We start from the raw sequence: 17,387 nt of genomic DNA, 5'->3' as shown, positions 1-17,387 counted from the left end.
GTTCACTCACTTTGCATTTAGTTAATTGATAAATATAAACTATTAACATGTCTATTTTTGAAAGCATTCTTACTTTACAGCATTTTTTCACACCTGCCTAAAACTTTTGCACAGTACTATATATATATATATATATATATATATATATATATATATATATATATATATATATATATATATATATATATATATATACATATATACATATACACTCACACTTTTTCAGTTGACCTGTTTTATATCAAGCAGTCAAGGATTTCCACTTTAAGCATGAGAAAGCTTGCCAGTATTAATTATCTAGAGCAATAAAGTACCTACTGGAAAGGTGGACTACTGGAGTTGTTTTTTAGTACTAGGTCATTAACATTTTCATTAATTGCCTCATTTTCCATTGTTAGTTCCTTTACATGTTGGCCGTGACTTTCACAAGTTGCTGGAGGGTGGATAACTTACCTCTCCCCACCACCTACCCTTTCTACCCAGCTGTGGCAAAGTTGTGAATATATCCAGGTGAATGCAGTGCAGAGCGGATTAATCACAAAGACAAAATTATTTACCGGTGCAAGGGTGTTTATTAATGTTTATAATGTCCAGAGCCTTATAGCAAAACCTGTAAATAATAATAATGATGGAAGTGGTACAGCGGCATGTATCACTCCTCTTCCCCACGGGTTTGACCTGCAACCAAAAAGTCCCGTCTTTTCTCACCCACACAAAACACAAACACAGACACAGTTCCGACAGTGCGTGATTTTAGTGCTATGGTGCAAAGACAGTTCCTGTAGTGGGGAAAAGATGACTTGTGATATCCTGGTTTAGGCTGGCCTGTGGCTGCAGCTCCAGGTCGTGTTTAGTATTCTTTTCGTGAGAAGACAAACAACACAAGACACACAGTGTTAGTACACAGACTGACAAAACACTCACGGCTTTCGGTTTCACTTTATACGGGCTTCTTCTAGGTTGTTTGGTATAACCATATGCAAAGGAACAGATCACTGATGCTACGCCCCCCTATTTATACCCTCGCCCATGACCCCTAGGTTAATGAGAGCATCCGCTCCTCCAATCCTCGGATGCCACGTCGTCTACCGTCCGGGTCAGTGAGCTTGGGTGCCATAGCTCTGCCCCCTTCCTAAATGGCCGACCTCCACCTACCCTAAGGAATAAATTGTCTTGTCATTTGCTTAAGGGTACTCTGTTCCTTCTTTCTAGTGCCCTCACAGGTCGGGAAGGAGATCTAACACCAAGCGTCATTCGATCACTGTCACATATCCCACCGCTCAGAGTGGAGCCAAAGGAACACTCGGCTAAATCTACCTTTCCCATTACTTCCCCCTCCCGGGAAAAAGAATCTTTGGTGGTCTTTCCCCGCACGGTGTACCATGTGGTACATGAAGGTCTGCAATGCCAGATACCACTGAGTTATTCGGGCATTGCTGTCCTTCATTGTGCTTAACCACGTGAGTGGGGCGTGGTCAGTGACGAGATCAAATAAGTGCCCCAGCAGGTAGTATCTTAAAGAGTGAGTAGCCCATTTAATGGCTAAACACTCCTTTTTGACGACGGAGTAGTTGTGTTCCCCGAGGGAGCATTTTTTTTACTAACGTACAATATGGGATGTTCTTTGTACCCTTTGGGACAGGACTGCACCCAAACCCACATCCGACACATCAGTGTGGAGGAAGAATCTCTTGGTGAAGTCTAGAGTAATGAGAGCAGGGGCCTTGCACAGTTTCTGCTTGACAGTATCAAACGCCCTCTGACACTCTGCTGACCACTTAATTAAATTTGGTGCGCTCTTTCTGGTAAGGTCAATTAAGGGATTGACCACTGTGGCATACTCGGGGATAAAGCGACGGTAATAACCGGACAACCCCAATAGAGACCTCATCTGAGCCTTGGTTTTGGGGATTGCCACGTTCACCAAGGCCTGGACCTTGCTGACAACAGGTTTCACCCTCCCATTCCCTATTATATATCCCAAATATTTTGTCTCTTTTTTGGCAAACGCACATTTTCTCAAGTTCCCTGTCAGCTGGGCTACCCTTAGAGACTGAAGGACAGCTGTGATCCTAGCCAAATGCTCTCACCAGGTGGTGCTGTAAATAACCACATTGTCAATATATGCTGCCGCATATTCACAATGAAACCTGATCCATCAGTCTGTGGAAGGCAGCGGGCACCATGTAGCCCAAACGGCATGTTTGTGAAATGGTGAAGTGGAGTTAACGGGATCTGCCAGTATCCTTTTGTCAGGTCCATAGTGGAAATAAACCCTGCCTTCCCCAGTCTATTGAGAAGTTTGTCGACCCGAGACATGGGATACGCATCAAACTTGGCAATAGCATTTACCTTACGGAAATCAACACAAAAATGGTTGGTGCCGTCCTTTTTGGCCACTATGACAATCGAACTGCACCACTCGCTCCTGGAAGGTTCAATCACCCCAAGTTCGAGCATGTCCCATACCTCTTTGCGAATGCCATCTTGTCGACTTTCTGGGATCCGTTCCCTTGTCTTGTCAGCTCCGAGGTGCCACGCAAAAGGGATATTATGTGCCAGCCACATGACCTCCAGTCAACAGGATGGGGGAATCAATAATTGTGTTACAGGCTGTGCTGTGCCCGTGGCCAGGTTTACCCTATACAGTAATTGCCCCTTGATAATAAAATGTGGAAATACTAGTGCCCCAGTGCCTTCAACATCCTTACCTTCAACAGACCGGACCTGTCCCCAAGTGTGCACCAGTGAGGGGTCGTTTTTCTGGTCCAACACTATGTCCACATTTGAGTGCCACATGTCCGGTATATTGAGAGGGGCAGGAGTAACATGTGCCCTTAATGGCCCAGTAACCTCGTCCCCTCGGTCACACTGCATGTTTTCTTATATAACTTAGTTTATGGCACCAACAATGGAAACAAAACAAAACAAAAGGTAATCAAGGACATTATTTTTATAAAGTGATTAACACAGGCATCGTGCTTATTCCTCAGTGTGCCATGAGGTTTCATTTAATTTATATTCAATATGAATCTACAAAGGTGTAATAAGATCATTTCGCAGCTGTTTAGATCTGGCAGGATTTAGTCCAGACATCAACAATGTTAATAAATAGAAGCATTTTGACGCAGTGTGTAAAAACAAGAAAAAAAAGGGCCAAAATGTATTTTTAACAATGATCTACATAACTATTATTATTATTATTATTATTATTATTATTATTATTATTATTATTATTATTATTATTATTATTATTAAGATAATACTATGAGTAAGAGGATGGCTATTTAAATAACACCATGTAACACAATTTTTGTTCCTGGGTAGTAAGTGCTATTTCCTAATTGCTTATGCCTCAAAAGTATAAAAAATGGCTATTATTCCCCACAAACTTTGTTTTTGTGACCAGGACAGTGATATTTTGAAATTTACCTATTTCCAATGGGAAAACGGGCAAATGTGTGTCTTTTCATTCACATAAAGTCAGAAAAAAACAACATATGAATCCAAATTAACATGTATTTATACTAAAGTAATATAAAATAAATAATATATAAAAAGATTTAGAAGTGAATAGTTTTTTGAGATTTACGATTATACTATTGTAAATACAGTATAATTGTAAATCTCGAAAAACGATTTTAAGATTTTAGCTTTGAAAATCAGCTCACCCTACTTACTTAGCCTCACTTCAGGGCAGTCCTGTGAGTAGTTTACTGAGAGATAGATTAGGCGCAGTAACCACTTAAAATGAAATCAAATGATTTGTGCTAAGTTTAGCTGTTTCCCAGACTTTTCCCAGGAACCACAAGCTGAAAGTGGCATGCATCTCTCCCCTGCTAACCCCAGGGGCACAGCACACTGAAAGTTTGACAGTTTAAATAACCTACAGATCTGAAACATTTGTGATAAATGGCTTGGGTCAGGATCCTGTGACTGTAAAAGCAAACGTGTAAAAAACTGTGTCATTTCAAATGTTTTGGCAATAAAGTTAATTATAATGTGGTGCAGTGCACCACCCCAAATATTTAGTTAGGGCCTGACATTAAAGATTCTTGTACCTTCAAGATTTTGGGCTAAGGTATGCCCACCACAACATATCATCGCAGGGTTCCTAAAGACAATTGGTGCCTCTTGTAAATCTACCCCTGGCATTTCATACAGGAGTGGAATACAGGAGTGTGACCATTGAACTTTACACATACCCAACACAAAAGTGTATTTTCACCTCCAGTAAGCAGTTGGTGCATAACCTGTAGGCAGATCCCACCTGGCAACAATGGCAGTCCTTTTAGCTGAGGGGGTATCCTTAGTCCTCCTAGCAGGAAGGCTATATTGCAACCAGCATCTGTAGTGATCTTGACTGGTTGCTGCGTTGAATCCAGCAGGGATACAGTCCCTGTGTAAACTCCAGTATGGGACAGCTGTGTCTGACAGTCCTGAGAATTGCATCAGGTGAGTAGTCTTTTCTTCTGCTAGTGCTGCCTCCTCTGTAGGAATCATAGCCCAGCCCTTTCAAACACTCAGAGTAAATGTTTAGAAACAGCTAACTACAAACAATTTGCACTTCTGTTTTCCCACAACTAACCTGCTGGGAAAAGGAGGCTTAAAGTAGGCGGATTAATTGAGTAATAATCAGCCGCAGTGATTGATTGTTCGCTGGAGTGAGAAGCAAAACAGTCAAATACCAAATAAAGATTGGGGAAAATACTCCCATCTGTGCAGCATTGCATCGTCCTGCTGAAGAGCTGGCCCAAGGGTCTCATTTAGCAGGAGAGACCCATTGCAGCCATAAACACTGTAATAATACATCTTATCATTACACAGAAACCTTTATTAAATAAAATGCCCTCTGACAATTTGTTCTCATTTTGCTCGAGTTAATTACGAGGTAGAGTTTTGAGGCAACAGAGAACTTGAGAACTTGCACTCCACATTTGTGTCATGTTTTATTCACCATTTATTGCTAGATGGTGTTTCAAGGTTAAATAAAAACACAATGCAAATCTTCACCTGATGTAGATACAGTACATATGAAATCAGCCTGAATATATAGCTATGAGAACTGTTAAGGTCTTGGGCTCCAGAGTAACTGTGACCTCCTTCACTTTGATACAGTACAATGGAACAGGCTGTCGTTTGGTTATGCTTGAATGTGTGTGTATAGCCAAGCAAACTATACAGAAGCCTGAAGTCTCTTTGAATATGTTTTGAAGACAACTTTAACACACTTTGGTCCTAACTTTTAACAGTTCAAAGTTTAGTTTTGCCTCAGCACTGAGGGTATTGTTTTGTGAGCCAGCTGGCTGCAAGCACCAACCAAACTCTAGTGCCCTGTACTTGAAACAGTCAAACGAAACGGCGCAGCAATGAACCCTGCTGTTTCTCACATTGCTCGGACTATTTATGAAGAAACTGGCCTTGTTTTCTTAGCCTTATCAAGGCAATGGATGGTTTCATGGCATTCTAAACAACACATACATCATTCAGACCGCTGTCTCTTGGAATGTATGTTCTTAAACTATTAATCAAAATACTAAACTAAAACTAGAAGCATGGCCGCCAGTGGAGACATGTTTTGGCGAGTAGACTGAAGAAGGCATAAGCTGGAACGTTTGCCTAAGCGTTTGTTCAAGTAAATTGACATAACAACAGCTGCGTAGTTAGATGCTGTATAATAACATTTAAGATATTAAGACATTTGGTCTTGAATTGCAGTTCAAATGCAAACTTCTGGTTCCCTCACTGGCAGCTCTTCTGTAGTCTAATGTCTATCTATACTGTATTCTTCAGCTTACTGCTCTCTCACTGCAGTGGTTCTTCAGAAGGGAGTGCCTGTTTATTTATTCACCTTTTGCTCAGACCCTGATATGGAATTCCATCTCATGTAAAGCTTTTGTAATTTCTTCCTCATGTAGGAATTCCTCTGAAAAGAAATACATAGAAATATCCCAGCACTCTCAGAGTAAGGTTTTCTACTCCCAATACTGGTTTCCCCGCAGCTAAATCTCAGAGTTAAACTAGGGCTTGTGATTGATTGCATTTGTTTTGTAGTTTAACATCCCCAATGCTATTTTTACATCATATTTTCGTTACCACAAGAAACAATCAGTGATCCCTGCTATTTATGACAGAGTCAGTAATATTGTCATGGCTATATATATCGCAGCTGCACAATGGATAACTGTGTCGCTCCAACACACGATCTGGAAGACGTTTCCTTCACTGCTTAGCTCTATAAATTTTATTGGCTTTCCATTTTTTCTGTACTATGTGTGTTTGTGCACGAGGCTGTCAAGTAATAAACAATCTGAATGTTTACTGCAATGGAAAGTTCAGAAACAAACTTTTATGTACTGCAGAGATAAGAAATGAACAACATATTTTTTCCAAGATCCAGCTAAATTGAATAGGTTTCTTGCTAATTTAATTGATAGAATGAATCTTTGCCCTCACTTGTTGTTTTGCTGTGCTTTTCACATCATTGTACTACAGTACTGGTATATTTAAGTAACAAAATCATATTCTTTATACACAAGCCTATATGCTCAGACAAAACAAACAACAACGATGTTGTGGGCCCCTGTCCATCCTACAGGTCTTCAGGTGTCTTGAGATCCAGTGAATGGACAAGCTGAAGGATGTATGAATCCCTGCTGTTCCTCTAAACCAGTCAACCCCTTCCGGATGGATTACAGTCGACAGGAACATTGCCAGTCTGATAGAGAGGTCTACCAACATCTTCGAGACTTGCCCTGGTCAGACTATAACTTATAACAACACAGAAAGGCGTCTTTTTGAGTTCCTTGCTGAAGCTGGACTATTGGTACAATGATGCGTACCTGATTTGGAGCCACAGCACACAGCAAGCCTTCTTTTCTTATCAGTTTGGACAGCATCCCATTTTAACCAGGTCTGCAAGGTGTATCTCCACCTTTCTACATGCTGGCACCCAAAATCCTCAGCAACTGGATCAACTCATCCAGTGGTACAGAACCCTGTTTCTGTTTAATAAATCAATGCTTGTTTTCAGTGTCATCCCTCGATTCTATGTACCTCTTTCTGTTCTGTGGAACCCTTCTTTAACCCTGGCTCTGCAGTTCAATGGCACATACATATCCATGCCTTCCCAGCCCACTACCACACTCTGTTGTTCTGTTTAACAGGCATCACTTTTCACTTCACTGAATAAACAATCCCTCTGCCCAACACCACCGCTACAGTTCAGGTTCCAGTGATGTGTGTGTGTGTGTGTGAGTGAGTGTGCGTTTGGTGTACATAGGCATCCATTGCGAGCTATACTTTATCCATCAATGTTTTCAGAACAAAGGTAACTAAATACTTGCAGCAGTATTTACTTTATCCCCAGCTTGTAAAGTTGCATTGATCCATTGCTGTGGGGAGTTTGCAATAATAGGAAATCTGACAAGACATAAGCTTTGACATTGTGTGTGTGTGTGTGCGTGCGTGCGTGTGTGTGTACGTGTGTCTGTGTGCGCGCGTGCGTGCGTGCATGCGTGTGTGTGTGTGCGTGCGTGCGTGTGTGTGTACGTGTGTGTGTACGTGTATGTGTGTGTCTGTGTGTGTGTGTGCACGTGTGCGTGCGTGCGTGCGTGCGTGCGTGTGTGTGTGTGTGTGCGTGCATGCATGTGTGTGTACATGTGTGTGTGTGTGTCTGTGTGCATGTGTGTGTGTGTGTGTGTGTGTGTCTGTGTGCATGTGTGTGTGTGTGTGTGTGTGTGTGTGTGTGTGTGTACATGTGTGTGTGTGCGTGTTTTGTAAGCCACGATTAACTACCTTCCCTGTCTTAGCTTTGTGGGATTCTTTTTTAACTCTTATAAATCATGATCTGGCTCTGAAAGCTTATCCTTCATGCAGTGACAGAGTCTATTATTACCCCCCACTCTTCAGTCCTGAAATTCATGTCCAGATTAAGCAAGAGACTCCTGGCTCTCCCAAGTTAATTTGGTTCAGTAAAACCTCTGCTGCACTTTTATATCGATTAAACAAATCGCATGTGTATCCAGAACCATTAGCAAACATCAAGCATTGTGAAATCATGCAGAAGAATGGGCCCTCTTTCTTGTTCAGAAACAGTTTATTTAAAATGAATCAAATGTTTGCCTGCAGACAGCCATTTCACTCGCACATCTGCACCCCATGCTGCTGTTTGTGTCTTCTGGAAGCTATTAACAATAGCCGAAATCTGTTGAGAATTCTCTTCCATGTGCAAACTCCTGAGTTTGCACAAATCGACCCTGTAATTTGCTAGATAGGACCCCTAAACTTTTTTCTTTTTTTTTCATTTTCACTCCCACTATGCTTTATTTCTGCTCAGAACAAGGGAGAATGAAAACATTTTAAATAAAAAGAAAAAGATCATACATTTTCAAAGCCTTATATCATTTGATCACGACAAAGAGCGACACTGGGGTGCAATAATTATTATACCACGTGTACCATATACTGCACATGTAGCATTATTCATGGAAAACCTGAAACTAGCAAAGCCTGTTATCTGCCTAATAAAGGCTTGAGTATAGATGATAGGCAATCAGTGTGTTCTTTTACACAGGGACACATACTTTTACTTTGCATATACAGTACAGTACTTTGATACAGTATTTTGTTACTCCAGCCAGCGACAACTATCATATTCCCAATTTACTACACTTAACCGCGTTTTCAAATGGACAATTTATAAACAGTCCTTTAAGGAAAGGGGCAATATCCAAAGTTCGGCTTTAGTGCTCTGGTTCTGGGGGATACGGGCATATCTCTGTGCAGATACACAGGGAGAAGAATGGCTGTGCTGGGCAGGGTCTAACTGGATGTGTTTTATTGTGAGATTGTCATCTTGGAGGAAATGCAGTGCCCTTCCCAGCGGAAACGGTTCTGCTAATTGCTGTGCGCAGGCCTGTGATTGTGAACGCTGCTGGCTCGCTGGCTCTCCAGCCTCCACGCTCTGCTGTTGCTCAAGAGCGGAGACTGCATGGAAAGATTGTGAGCAGAAACCCTGACTGAGCCAGGGTGACTCCCCCTTTAACTGTAACACTAACAGGGGTGCCTTGCTGGCTATATGGTTAATGTAAATAGAAGTTACAGTACATTTGAATGGTAACACTAAGCAGCTCTGTCAGCTCTCAAGAAAGTTGCAATGAAGAGACGGTTCCAATGCTATTTTCATGCTATCCCAGCGCTGTGGAGAAACAAGGAGGGATAATCTAATAACATTTAATCATCAATGCAACGTTATCCTTGCACAACAACTTTATTTTTATTTTAACCTCTAAAAAAAGTTTCTTCGGGAACAACAGTAAATACTGGATCACTCGCCTGCATGTCGAATTCTGGTTCCACAGGTGTAAGAGTCCTCTCCATGCTACAATGGTATTTCCCTCAAGGCAAGATTGTTTAGTGGAGAATGCTAGCTATCCGTCCTAACAGGTGGATATTGCCCCCTCTCGCTCTGTCGTAGTCTGAGCAGCTAATCTCTGAGACGCTGAGGACCACCCCAGGGGGAAGATGAGGTGATTCTGCTTTCATATTTATCATAGATTCCCCAGAGACTTCAATGAGAGATCCCCAAACCGCTCCACTGACACAGCCCTGCTTACAGTAACTCCCAATGCAACAGGCATACCTCTTTACCACCCAGTCTGTTCACTCTTGATATGCACAGGGTCAGACAATATGTAGCACACACTTTTCTGTAAAAGGGGTGTCCCTCACATGTCTGAATAATTTGTTGTATAAAAGGCGCGCCTGGAATGCGTTCTGCAGTACATGAAAGTTGTTTGTATCTGCTGTTTGAGTACAGGTGAGATAGATGTTGCTGCTGATTGTAGGTATTTTAGCAGCCCTGGATCGTAGCTGCATCCAAGACTGCTTAATGATTAATGTTACACTGGGAACCGTCTCAGAAATGGTGATTAAATGCACCACTGTAAACTGCAGTAAATTCATAGTACAAGCAGTAAAAAGTATACTGTGCAGGGCTGTGTGTCTGACCCATTGAGTCTCATGCCTTGTTAGCACACTGCTACCTTGAGGTCATCTCTAATTGTTTCTTAACTGGCCCCAGTGAAGTGCCTATAAGCTGTTCCATCTATTCCTTTAGCATGCTTTTGGTAGAAAGGGAAGTGGCTTCCTAAATTCTGTTTTGCGTTTCAGATCGGTGCCTGTCTTGGATGGATGTGTTATACTGTATCTTAGCCTTTTTTGTTCCTTCACTTTTATCTAAAGAGGTCGAGACTTAATAAAGTCATAAACTAGTAACTGGAACCTGACAAGTGATTACTACCTCTGATTGAAGGGCTTAAATGGGATAGATGGAAGCCCCCAGGGATTTGAGTTAGCTTAACTTTGTTAACCTTAAATTAGAGGCTTCTGACCTCCACACAAGGGCTCCGAAGTGCCATGCGCGTGCCAAGGGCTCAGGGCACTGGATGTACCACGCAAGCAGTCTCACATTCAATGTAATTTAGAACAGCACCTCAAGGATAAGTGGTTGTTATTAGTGAACAACACACAGTAAACACACAAAGCAGATTGAGCATGTCCTCTCAAACCATGGGCTTCTCTCTGTTTATTCAATTTAAAAGTCATGCAGGTTTAAATGCACATTTCACTATATGTTCCCCCGTACTCTATCATGCTTGCCTATACAAGCTTCCTCTTCTGTACAAACAGAACCGTTTCCAGCAGTGACTAATTGAGGTTTTAAACTCTCCAGAGCTTCGTAAATGTGGAGCAAGAATTAAAAAAATAAATAAATAATGATCTGCTTGTCTGGAGGCAGAGCACTGGAGCAGAATCTGAGCCCCATGCTTAGTTCCATTGTAAGCGTCTCTAAAAGAGCTCAGGAACTGATTGGAGCCCAAAGCAAGTATGCAGGAAGCAATATGAATTTAGATATTTATGGGGGGTGAATTAAATGGTGTCATTTAAAACAGGCTACTGTTTCTGTTTTGGCTGCAGTTAATCTCAATGGGGACAATCAGCATTTCACAGCTCTTCTTGAGCTAATCCCCTTGACACAAGGGACAGAGCTCTGTAAACAGCACCGGGGGAGAAGAAAACACTCAGCAATTACATCATGGCCCTCCAGCAAAAGAGGACACAAGTTTTTTCTGCAACGGGCTGGTTTCTGTGGGGATTGTTTTTGAAAGCGTGAGAAAATGGTGGAGGTTTTTAATTAAAGATTTCACCGCCTGCTAAGTTCCGACTCCCCCCTGCACAACACACGCCATTCATCTTTACAAGACCCCCGTCTAAATACTTACAACTGGAGTGAGAGCCGATAAAGAGGGCTTTTCTCAGCATTCTCCCCCACCCTCCCTCCAGGGACAAGCACCCTCCTCACACTAGTGCCCCATACTTCACAATCAAACCAATATTCCCACCAGTGTACTGTAATGTGAGAAATACACTTACTCCTCCTGCAACAGCACGCAGTGACCACTGTCCCTTCACTCAAGATATTAAAATGAGTTACTATCTCTGGGGTCAAATTAATTTTTCTGCACAAGCATCCAGGGAGACAGTGTTTTCTTTATTTATGTAATTTGGTAACTGGTCAAAAAACAAGTTTTCAATAGTGCAGTGGAAAAAAGAAGTGAAAGCAGGAAAGGTCAATTGAGTATTACTCAAAGAGGGAAAATATATTGATCAAACCACCACTAACTGGTAATATAATGCAATATCACAAACAGCTGCCCTTATCCACTCAGAGGTTAACACAGGGCTGTATAATATCATTCTCTGCCACCACTCTTCAGAACATTGTGAGCTGACAAGCTCCACAGTGTGGAAGTTCATTACTGCATTCCGCCCCCCCACAGTCACACCCTGAAGAACTTTCCAACAAGCAGCACAACAGTAACTTGTTCACAGCGCATTCAAGTGGCTGTCGTCATATGATAAATGGTCTTATTTCCTAAATCACCATTCCATGGGATGCAGGGAAAATGGCTCGATGAGTCAGCATTACATCATTTCACTGATCTGCTGATTTCCCTATCATGAGAAAAAACTGCTACAGGAAGATATGATATATTACACAGTTTTTATATATTACACAATGCATATCAGAGATTCTGTTTAAATAACAAATGAATCAGTCGTCTGTTACCAGAGTACGTTTTAAATACTTTAAGAGCTCGATAGAGTTTAGCCTGTTTTGAATTCTGCACAGCTGTTAAAAAGTTTGTTATATTAACTGTTCGTTTCACACTACTAGCAGTTGTTCACTAGAATGCATCAGTATTTTATAAATAAGTTCATTTATGTAAAAAAAAGATTTAGAATAGAAAATGTAAATTGTGTCCTGTCCCAAAGCTCTGCTTCTTTTTTTGTTTGTTTGTTTGTTTGTTTTTACCACAAATAAGAACACACAAAAAAAAACTTAAGATTCTATTTGACAACTGTAGCTGCACAGTGAACTAAACTCCCAGCTCTCCCCCCTGTTTCATCCAAACAAAAAAATAATGTGACTTTGTAATCGCCTTTTAAATAGATTTTAAATAGATTCTCCCTCCAGTGCCCCCACACAAAATCCTCTCCCTGTGGTCAGGTCGAAGAGGAGGGGGTCAAAGCAGCTGGACAGCCTTTCACAGCTGACCGTGGTCGCTAAGAGTCGGGGATCACTTAGCAACAGCCTGGCGACAGGCCCAGCACTGGGCCTTGCATCAATCTTGTTAGGGGCATGACATGGCCAGAGGGGGAGAGCGTTCTCAGCAGGGCTTAAAAGCACACCTGCATATAGACACACAGTGGAGACAGTGTAAAGAATTGAAGGAAGAAGGGAAACGGCACATGACAACTAGAACACAAGCAACAGGCCTGCAGATGTTCATGCTTTGAAATCTGACCCTCCATTAACACTGCAGCCCCCTTTCCTTCGTGCATTATTGTCCCATTGTCCCCCATTCTGTGCTGAAGGATGAAGCATAATCAAGTGTCCTGGTTCTTTTTTTTTTTTTTTTTTTAAGATCAGCTGCTTAACATTTCCCAATGATGCTTTGATATGAGGAAATGGGTCAAACCTTTAATAAGTCAAACTAATTCAAACGTAGCTGTGTATAACCTAACATTGGATTTCCTTTGGAATTCAACCCAATCTGTGCAAATTCATATTAAACCTGCATTGCACCCATAAAGTACCAAATACATTTATCTTGGAAAAACTCAGAACAAGCTGTATTTATGTAATTTGATACATTTCATTTAGATTTGACTTTTGCAGTTAACAAAATTAGAATAAGTTATGCCAGTTACGGCCAGTTACAAATGCTCCAAAAAAAATGACAAGTAGCCTGTCCTCAGATTAAAGGAAATCTCTGATCCATTTTTAAATGTTCATTTTTATGGAAACAAACTGTTAGACTGCATTTGAAAGCATTGTTTGCCCCCGGGAAGTATAAATGAATTACCTGAATGAAACTTCAGTAAAGGTAACGATAACTGATACAAACAACAATGAAGAAATATCAAGCAACAGGAGATTATGGGGGAAATTTACAAAACTTTAAAAGAGAAAATCGCATGGTAACATCAGAACGACCATTTAGAATGATTTAACCCATATTTCAGGATGTAAACAAAACAACACATGATAGTGAATGCATTTTTCAAAGTAAATCTCTAAAAACAAAAAGAGTCCCGTTCATTCCTTCCAGCCCTTAGAATTTGGTGACTCTAGCCCTGCCATGGTAGTTCCTAGAGCCTTGCTTACCGGTGGTGTTTTACAAGAGTAGGGAGGCCTGTTCCTGGGTGTGAGGAGCAGCCTGACACATATTGTGCTGGTGTCAGCGAACAGCTACACAGCTGATTTAATAGACAGAGAGGAAGGCAAATAAAAATCACTTTGCGTTTATCCTGAGGCTGTGTACACTGCTCAAGCACTGGAGCATTGGGCCTGTTATAGGAGGGCCAGCAGGGAAGGGCCTGGAGTTTTATTAGACATCGCAGGTGTTTTAATGCAGGTCACAAGGTCCCCAGAGACAGACGCACATGGTTACCGCTGGGGTACCCACACTCCTATGGCCAAAATTGCTCAGATTATAACTTAAAAGGATAATTATAATTACCTAAAAAACAGTAAAGAACGTGACCATTCTGCAAGTAATTATAGTAATTGAAAGTAATAACAGCAATTGAAGCCATTGGTGCAAATATCTGTAGTCCACCTTTTTTTAAAAAGAAGACTCACATTTGTGATAGAAGCTAGCAGGTTAGCAGGTGGACACCTTGGCTTGGAGTGGTTTGAAACTTTGATGCATGAAGCTTCAGGTCTATGGCTACCAAGGAATCCATTAGTCAAGACAGTCACGATAACTCCAAATTAATTTCTGCTTGCATAGATAGCTACAATCTGAAGATTTAAGCAGCTTATCGATGGCAATTGCTAGTAATAGTTGAGTGTTTCTTTATTTAAGTAAGCGCACAAATAAAACAACACATCAAGACATTAAGTAGGAAATTGGCCTGACTCAAAGGAAACGTCATTACGCATCTGAAGCTCGATGGGTACGACACCTTTGGTGTCTGCTCACTATTCTTTTTGTTAAATAAGAAGTCATTTCCAGCATGCAATTCATAAGAACAACATTTGAAGCAGTGGTTGTATTTAGGATTTTGTTTGAGCACTGTTTTCCACCTAGTGTAGGCTTGTAAAGGTCTTCTCTTGATGTGAATATGTTTTTTTTTTTAAATGTCACACACAGCCCCGTGCACTGATCACATTGCCCTGGCCAAGCCACTTGTGGCTTCTTGTTATAATAATGTCACAAATCAGGGCTTTAAAAGTCAGCTGTTCAAAAAAGTATTTTCTAAAATGCTATTTCTTCTGCGCTGTTTTCTTAGTAAGTGATATCTCTCCTTTCCTCGGAAACAATTCCCCTTTTATTTGCAAAGGGGTCGGCTCATGGTCCACAGTGCCCTCGACCATACTGAAAAGAAACTCAGACATACTTACAGTATCAGAATGCAGATCAGGAAAAGAATCTAAATTACAAGCTGGACTAAATGAGTGAGGTGCTCTCTTAGGCGCTGGACGGGTGTCTCTCACAATCCTGTTTCAAATTTGTCAAAGCTGAATGTGATTACATTGACTGCAAATCCAAACGAGCCTTCCATTTGGCAGCAAAGAGAAACGGGATCTCTGTGAAAGAATGAACAGGGGAAGCGTTTCGGTTCTGACAATGGTGGGTCCAACCTGTGAGCTTTTCATTTTGTATTGGTTTTTAAGGAAACCTAAACTCTGAACCTTCATTTCAAATAAAAATAAATAAATACTAAAGCATTTGTGTTCCACTTATGCAAAACCAAAATGTTTGCCTTGAGAAACGGATATGAGCGCCTGTCCCCATGATTAACTAATACAAGCCTGATCAGATGGGTTTAGGTTTCTATGCAAGCCTGTGCCCTATCAAGAGGTATGCCATGCAGATGTTGAGAAGTGCAGGTTTCTCTTCTCCTCTAATTGTCCAGGATTCATTCTAAGAACACCATTTCTTTAACACCTAGGTGATGAATGTCTGATGTACTTGTCACGTTTCATTAGTAAGCCGGCAGCACTGAATGGGACAGGACAATGGCAGATCATCTCATTCTATCTTGCTAATGGGTCCCAGTGGTGCAATGCTGCAACCAGTCCCAGCTCGGTGGGGTGCCAGCCCTAATCCTATTGTCAGGGAAACATAAAGGGGCTTGTCGTTGCAAGCAGCATGCAGCTAGCAGCCTTGAGGAAGAAAAACCTGCAAGGAGTTAGTATTGCAATCAAGAGGGTGACAGCAAGGGTATTCCTGAAATAGTCTTTGGCCATGGGGGGGGGGTCTCTTGGCATTTCCCAGCTGTGTAGTTGCAGTTATCCAAAAGACCGGACAAATTTCAGTTCAAAGACAATTATTCATTTGTCAATAATAAGCATAATAATTTAACATAAACTACATTCACATACATTATTAACTGAGGAACACAGTTATAAGACATGATGTGATCCCTTTAATGGCAAAAATTGAAAAATTGTCCACATTCAAAACAGCACCACCTGGGCTCTTTGTTTTTTTTCTGAGGTGAATAGCAAATTGTATAAAACTTGCACTTACTTGCAGGACGCAAACAGCTGATGTGCTGATGGCACACACACAGAGAGAGTAAACACTGGCTTCTTGTTAGGACTAGATTGTGGGGAAAATACAGGTTTGGAGGAAACAAACAGCCCTTATCTGGATTAGACACTGGGCCAAGTCACCGGGGCTAGAGGACGCTTACAAGTGTAATGATATGTAAAAAGTGTGCGCTGGAATTATGACTCAGCAAACAACAGTGTTTACTCAGTTTTTGCTGGTGGCTCTTTATAAAAGCACACACATTCCAATGAAGTTATTGCTGTACCAGTCCATTGGGTTTGATAGTAGACATTTCCCAAAAGGAACACGCAACATGAAGTTGCTGGGATTTCAGAATAATAGCATTGAAATGTATGATTTCCTATTGAATTACAATGAAGTTCCTTAAAAACAAGTTCCCCATAATACATTTTCTGCAGTTCCTCATGCTTTCCTGTGCTTATAGTGGTGCTATGCATGCACTGTGTTTAGTATGGTTAACATTAGAGGGGCAATCACAAGACCAGTTTCTTGACTGAATGGCAGACAGGTGATGATTAATAATCAATACACTGACAGTACTTTATTATTCAAAAACAAGAAACAAAAGAAAATGTGACTTCACAAAAGCATTCAAATACAAATGAACACAAGCATGCTGTTATACATTGTATTAATAATATATGCATTCAGAAGACTTAGAAAGTGCTATCTCTAATTCCTTAGGGTAAACATTAAACGATTCCTCTGTAGTCACTTGTACTGTGCACAATGCACGTGATTAGATGAAGCCATTGAATCTTCATATTACAGAAAAAAAAATACATGTAATCTACATGTAAAATCCCTAGATAGGCTATATAGCAAAGTTTTTGCTGTAGTAGTCATCTGTGTCAGAACTAAGAAGTGGAGATCTAGGTCAGATTTAGATCCGATCAGTTCCTTGAGCTCTTTCAGTGCACCATAGCGCCCCCTGCTGTCAGATCTGCACACTTTCCAAACAGTCCTGCTTACTTTTTGAACTTCGCTAGTAAACCAATGCATTTTCTCCTTAATAATCTGTACAGGAATTAAACAAGAATAAAAAGCAACTGCATAGTTATTTAGCTGCTGTATTTTACCTGCATCCGTGTACAGTATGCAACTTCCAAGTGTGATCCCAGCTTTCTGACTCAATCACACAGGTGTCCATCAGAGCTTCGTTTTAAATGAATAAACAATCGTTTCAGTCAAATACACTATTGATGTAAATAGACAATCACTTACCATGTAGTA

The sequence above is a fragment of the Polyodon spathula genome, chromosome 8 (genome assembly GCF_017654505.1).
Source record: "Polyodon spathula isolate WHYD16114869_AA chromosome 8, ASM1765450v1, whole genome shotgun sequence".
Taxonomy (NCBI): Eukaryota; Metazoa; Chordata; class Actinopteri; order Acipenseriformes; family Polyodontidae; genus Polyodon; species Polyodon spathula.
Note: the sequence above shows the minus strand (reverse complement) of the source record.